This window comes from Neophocaena asiaeorientalis, unplaced genomic scaffold, assembly GCF_003031525.2.
Source record: "Neophocaena asiaeorientalis asiaeorientalis breed wild unplaced genomic scaffold, Neophocaena_asiaeorientalis_V1.1 scaffold45, whole genome shotgun sequence".
Taxonomy (NCBI): Eukaryota; Metazoa; Chordata; class Mammalia; order Artiodactyla; family Phocoenidae; genus Neophocaena; species Neophocaena asiaeorientalis.
In genome coordinates, this window is record NW_020174642.1 from 4,558,491 (window position 1) to 4,563,986 (window position 5,496).

Consider the following 5,496-nt stretch of genomic DNA (forward strand, 5'->3'; position numbering starts at 1 on the left):
ACACTGCTTTCCAATTGTGGTTTCATTCCCAGGTAGCATGACCTCTCTGGAGTTCTTGAGACTTCAGCCTCTCTGCAGTTATATTTCTTGTGGAAAATCAATGGACTGGAATTCTGGTTATACACTTGAGTCTCATAATTGACTCGAGTGCATAATTTCACGTGAGTGAAATAATTGTGTATCTGTGCTAGAGAGAGAAGAGCCCACCTCTTAATGTGTCAGCCCAATACTATTCCTGAGCCTGCAGACCTGGAGCCCAATTGAAGCCTGGGAAATTAAGGGAATTTTCCTAAGGTGAGCCATCTAGGGAGGTCCCTAGAGAGACTGCCCACCGGCCATTCCACAGATGACCTTCCCTTATGCCTGGCCAAGTGAGGACATAGAAGCAGAGAGGACCAGAGCTCCTCGGGGAGCCAGTAGTCCATCCAGGTCTTTCCACCCAGTTTTGTGCTGACCAGTGGTTTGGCCCTTTGAGTCAGTCTTCTGGAAGATAAGGAGTGGGGCCAGTCAAGATGGCAGAAGAGGTAGTGAAGAACCTTGAAGACCATTCTGAGCCCTAATGAACCATCTCAGTGAGCAATGCCCACTGTCCAAACACAAGCAGCCAAGAAGCCATGTCTAAGAAGCACATACCTCCTGAAGTGGAATCTGACATGCAACCTCGCCTCCTGGAGCAGGTGATGCCATATGCCAGCTGAAATCATACTTTCAAAGCTCTCCCTTAGCTACCATCTAAAAAGTCAGTAGAAACAGATCTACACAGAGCCTTTTTTTTAACTGAGGTATAGTTGATTTACAATGTTTCAGGTGGACAGCAAAGTGATTCAATTATATATATACATATACCTTTTCAGATTCTTTTCCATTACAGGTTATTACAAGATATTGAATATAGCTCTCTGTGCTATGCAATAGGTCCCTGTTGTTTATCTATTTTATCCATAGTAGTACACAGAGACTTCTTAACCTATTGTGTGCTGCTGGTTTTGTTATTGCTGTGGGTATTTCTGCACGATTTCCAACGGATCTGGCTTCTTGGAGAAGCTGGTAGTTTTCCAGCGATTAGAACTGTTCTCCGTGAGAGGAAAAGGATGATAAACTAAGGTCTTAAATGTCACGGTGACACTATGTGTGTGTCCTCAGAAAAACATTTCTGCTGAGAGATAAAAATCTTCTGGATGCTTTTATCTCTGAGCTTCGGGCAACTGCAGAAATTCCCTCATGGAGCATGTGCTCATTACCAGACCACAGACACTGAAACAGGGAAGAAGGACCTGATGTGAAAGGACGGAGGGAAGGGCAGGTTTGTGGGACCTGAGAGACAGAGCCAGCAGCAAGGAGCTTAGTGGCTCTAACTGAAGCGATCCTGGATTATGCTTTCTGAAGTTCATTTAACTTAAATTTACCTTCTTCTTTATGTGTGAGGTACATGGGCCTATACTGAGTGTCCTGCCTGGCTTCCCTCCATATTCTGTGCCAAAACTCAGCCTAAATGCTGTGTCTTCCCAGTACCCCATCAATTTTGGCCAACCAAGTGGAAATGCAGAGGCGAGGAGTTCCAGCACGTTCCTGCCCAGTCTCCTCCCAGGACCTACCTGTGTCCCCAGACATGGATGGGAGGCTGTCAAAAGGGACAGTGGTTTCTGGAGGCAAGAAAATGGCTTACCAGTATGAAGGGGCCAGAGAGAGGGCTGTGCATGTTTTGAATTTCATTTCAGTCAGACCTAACCTTCCCCTCAGTCTCTGCCTAATGGAAAAGAAATAGTGAAAGACTCACAGACTTAGAGAACGAATTTATGGTTACCGGGCAGGGGGAAGGGTGAGGGGAAGGGATAGTTAGGGAGTTTGGGATTGGCATGTACACACTGCTATATTTTAAATGGATAACCAATAAGTCCCTACTGTATAACACAGGGAACTCTGCTCAGTATTATGTGACAACCTAAATGGGAAAAGAATTTGAAAAAGAATAGATACATGCATATGTATAACTGAATCACTCGGCTGTACACCTGAAACTAATACAACATTGTAATCAACTATACTCCAATATAAAATTAAAAGTTTAAAAAAGAAAGAGTGAAACATGCTGGAAAAGATAAGCATGGAATCATTAAGTGCTTACATTTAGGAGCAGTGTTCCAGAGACATATACCCTCACAGCTCTTCAGACAGGAAACAGCAGTCTAATTTCAGGAAATATCAATGATCTTCATGGCTTAGTATTTCCTGTAAAGGCGTAGAGAAAAGGGGGGAAATGACATCCTCAGCTTGCAAAAACTGCAGCTTCTAACACATGCCAATTCTTACTTATCTAAAGGCTTCAAAAGTCAACCCCAACGTGAATAAAGAAACACCCTTGGTCGAGGACTGTGTTTATACTGGTTATTTACAATATTCTATCACACTGACACTCCAAATGCTAAGTTTCCTACAAGGTTTTTGGAATATGTCATGTAAACCAACGACTAGTTTACAGTAGATATTTTTGCTACATTGAAGAGTTTTTCACTCTCAGGTAACGATCAGACAAGAGCCTTAAGTGACAACTTTTTTAAAGCTGTCTGCCTTTTTAATGGAAGTTTGCTTTTTCGAAGGTGAAGTACGCTGTTCTTTATGACAGCTTTGTTGACACCAACAGAAATTCAAAGTAAAGCTCGGAAAGTCAATCAGGTAGGATTCCCTACATGTTCTTGGAATTCAGCTCGGCTTATGGGAAATTTGTCAATTATTTTCATATTCCATTTCCCAGGAAAACATAGTCCATGATCAACAGGAGCTCATTATCCCAGAGCAGCCAATCAAGGAAGCATACCCTGTCACCAGGTGAGATACGGCTACATCTGGGTCAACGTCATGAAGAAATACATTATCATCGTGTAAACATGAGCAGTTTCAGGAAGACAGCCTTTGCATTCCTGCCTGTGTTTCATCGAAACCAGGACACGGAACTCACGCTTCCAGACACAAGTCAACTCTGCTTTGACCCTTGCTTCCACCAAGTTCACCGACACTTCAGGAAAGCAGAGAGTTGCCTGGATGAAACCAAAGAATCTTCTGGCAACCTCCAAATCCTGCCCCTGACAGCAGCCTATACAAAGTGAGTCTGAGAAATGTAATACATCTTAGGAATGCACCTGAAAAGCAGCAATATTATATCCACCAGGGGAAAAGTCTTCCTGGGGATTAGTGTGGGCTCTGAAACTTGATTCTTCCCAAGCTTTCATAATTGTTATCCCAATTAATGGAACTGCAGACACCATTCTTCTATTCCCAGGTACAATCATGTCACGTTCTTCTGAAGCTCACAAAGCCATTTCCTTCAACACTGCCCTCCGGGAGGGAGACTTGAGGTTAATGACCCTCCACAGAAGACTATCATTTACGTACTGTACAAGTGCATCTTCTTTGCATTTCAGCCATGCCCTGACCTTGGAGAGGACGATGGAAAGGGGGATGCCTGACTGCCTTCCCATTTATAAACCGATTATTTTCCTATTGGCACCTTCATTCTGCAATCACTGACATAAAATCTTTTACCAAACAAAATGTAAGAAATGAGAAATCGATTGGATTTCTAAAGTTTGCTTTGAACTCAGCCATTAATAACAGGTTCTTTTAAGAAGAGAAGTCTATAGAAGTGACTCCACACCAGAACCCAGCTGTGCTACTTTCCGAGGAGATGTGGCCGCATCCAATCGAAGCGTAGAAACTCTTAGTCATTTTTAACTGAATTGACAGAGAAGTACTATTTTTCTACCAAAAAAAAAAAAAAGGAAGGAAAGAATGCTTTCATGTAGATCTACACAAGCTAAGCTTACACCAAAAGCTCATGCAAAGGTCAATGAATAACAAAGTTTTCTACTCCCACCACAGACTCCTTGCCATGACATGGCCCTCCCAGACAATCTTCTCCAGAGGGCAGCTCAGCTGTTTCCTTTCTCTTCTGCAGGTCTTCATCCAAATGCCACCTTCAAGGCAAGGCCGTCCCTAATCACCTGTTGACAATTGTAAAGCCTCTGCCCTACCGTGCCCACCTGCTTTCTCCACTCAACTTTCCTTTATAGCGCTTCTATAGCTGAGATTCTCTACAGTGTGTCTAGTCCTTTATTCTGCCTATTGCATGTCTCCCCTCATGAGAAGGGATGCTCTCTGAGGACCAGGAGATAACAACAACCCCTGAACAGAAATCATCACAGAGCAGACACTCCGTAAATATGATATAAGATGTTTAAAATGGAAAGTCAAAATAAAATCGCCCAGCTTTTTGTCGCTCTCCGGCATTCAAGATGTCAAAGCGAGGACACGGTGGGTCCTCTGGTGTGAAATTCCGGATTTCCTTGGGTCTTCTGGTTGGAGCCATGATCAGTTGTGCTGACAACACAGGAGCCAAAAGTGTGCATATCATCTCTGTGAAGAGGATCAAGGGACAACTGAATAGACTTCCTGCTGCTGGTGTGGGTGACGTGGTGATGGCCGCAGTCAAGAAAGGCAAACCAGAGCTCAGAAAGAAGTGATAATTAGACAACGAAAGTCCTACCGGAGAAAAGATGGTATGTTTCTTTATTTTGAAGATAATGCAGGAGTCGTAGAAAACAGTAAGGCGAGATGATAGGTTACGCCTTTCACAGGACCAGCTCCAGGAGAATGTGCAGACCTGTGGCCCAGGATTGCGTCCGATGCTTGCAGCATTGCATGATTCTTTGGTGTGTTTGTAAAAAAACAAAAATTACTTGCTCCCCCTCCAAAATAAAAATAAAATAAAATCACCTGCCACGAACAAGTAACCACCTTCTCTCCACTAAGGTAGACAGTGTGGTGAAGCCATTGCCCAGAGAGCCAAGGACGAAATAGGAGGAGAAACACTGCTCATGCCCTGGCACATTGGATACTCAGCCTTGTGCCTTCCATTTCACCTTGGAGCCCTGATCCCTGTGCACACCTCCACCTGAGAGACTAGAGGGAAGAGCGGAGACGTTCCCTCTGGTTGCCAGCTTGCTTGTCAACTCACTGGTGAGTTGTATCCAGGACCGACTTCACGGGAATGCAGCCTGCATCATCCCACAAGTCTCCGCATTTGGAAGGGACCCTATGTTTGGTTTAATGCTCTGCTGTCCATACCTTGAAATTCTTAATAATTTTACCTTGCAATTTGTCTTTTATAAGTGAAATTCAGTGGGACAATGGAAGATGTGTATGAGCAGAGGACAGTCATGAAATAAAGGAAAAACCTTCATATTTTAGTATCTTTAATGGCACTTTTCCCTACCTTTCAACAAGCAGCCCCATTTTCACTTTGCACTGGGCCCTAAAATTATGTAGTTGGTCCTGGTTGTATCCATGTTATTTCTGGAGAGCAACAAAAACTTTCTAAGGTAGAGGAAATCCATTCTGTCCTATATGGTCTGTTCTCCCAGCTCGAAAGCAACATGGTCATCTTTTTGGCTGGCAAGGACCCCCATCACCAAGCTTAGATTCAATTAAAGTAGAAATTAA

At 43.5% G+C, this 5,496-nt stretch overlaps 1 pseudogene; it reads left to right on the forward strand.

Annotated features, from left to right (window-relative positions):
• Nucleotides 1–4,289: 4,289 nt before the first annotated feature.
• On the forward strand, nt 4,290–4,699 carry LOC112408612 (60S ribosomal protein L23 pseudogene; annotated as a pseudogene).
• The last annotated feature ends 797 nt before the right edge of the window (nt 4,700–5,496 follow it).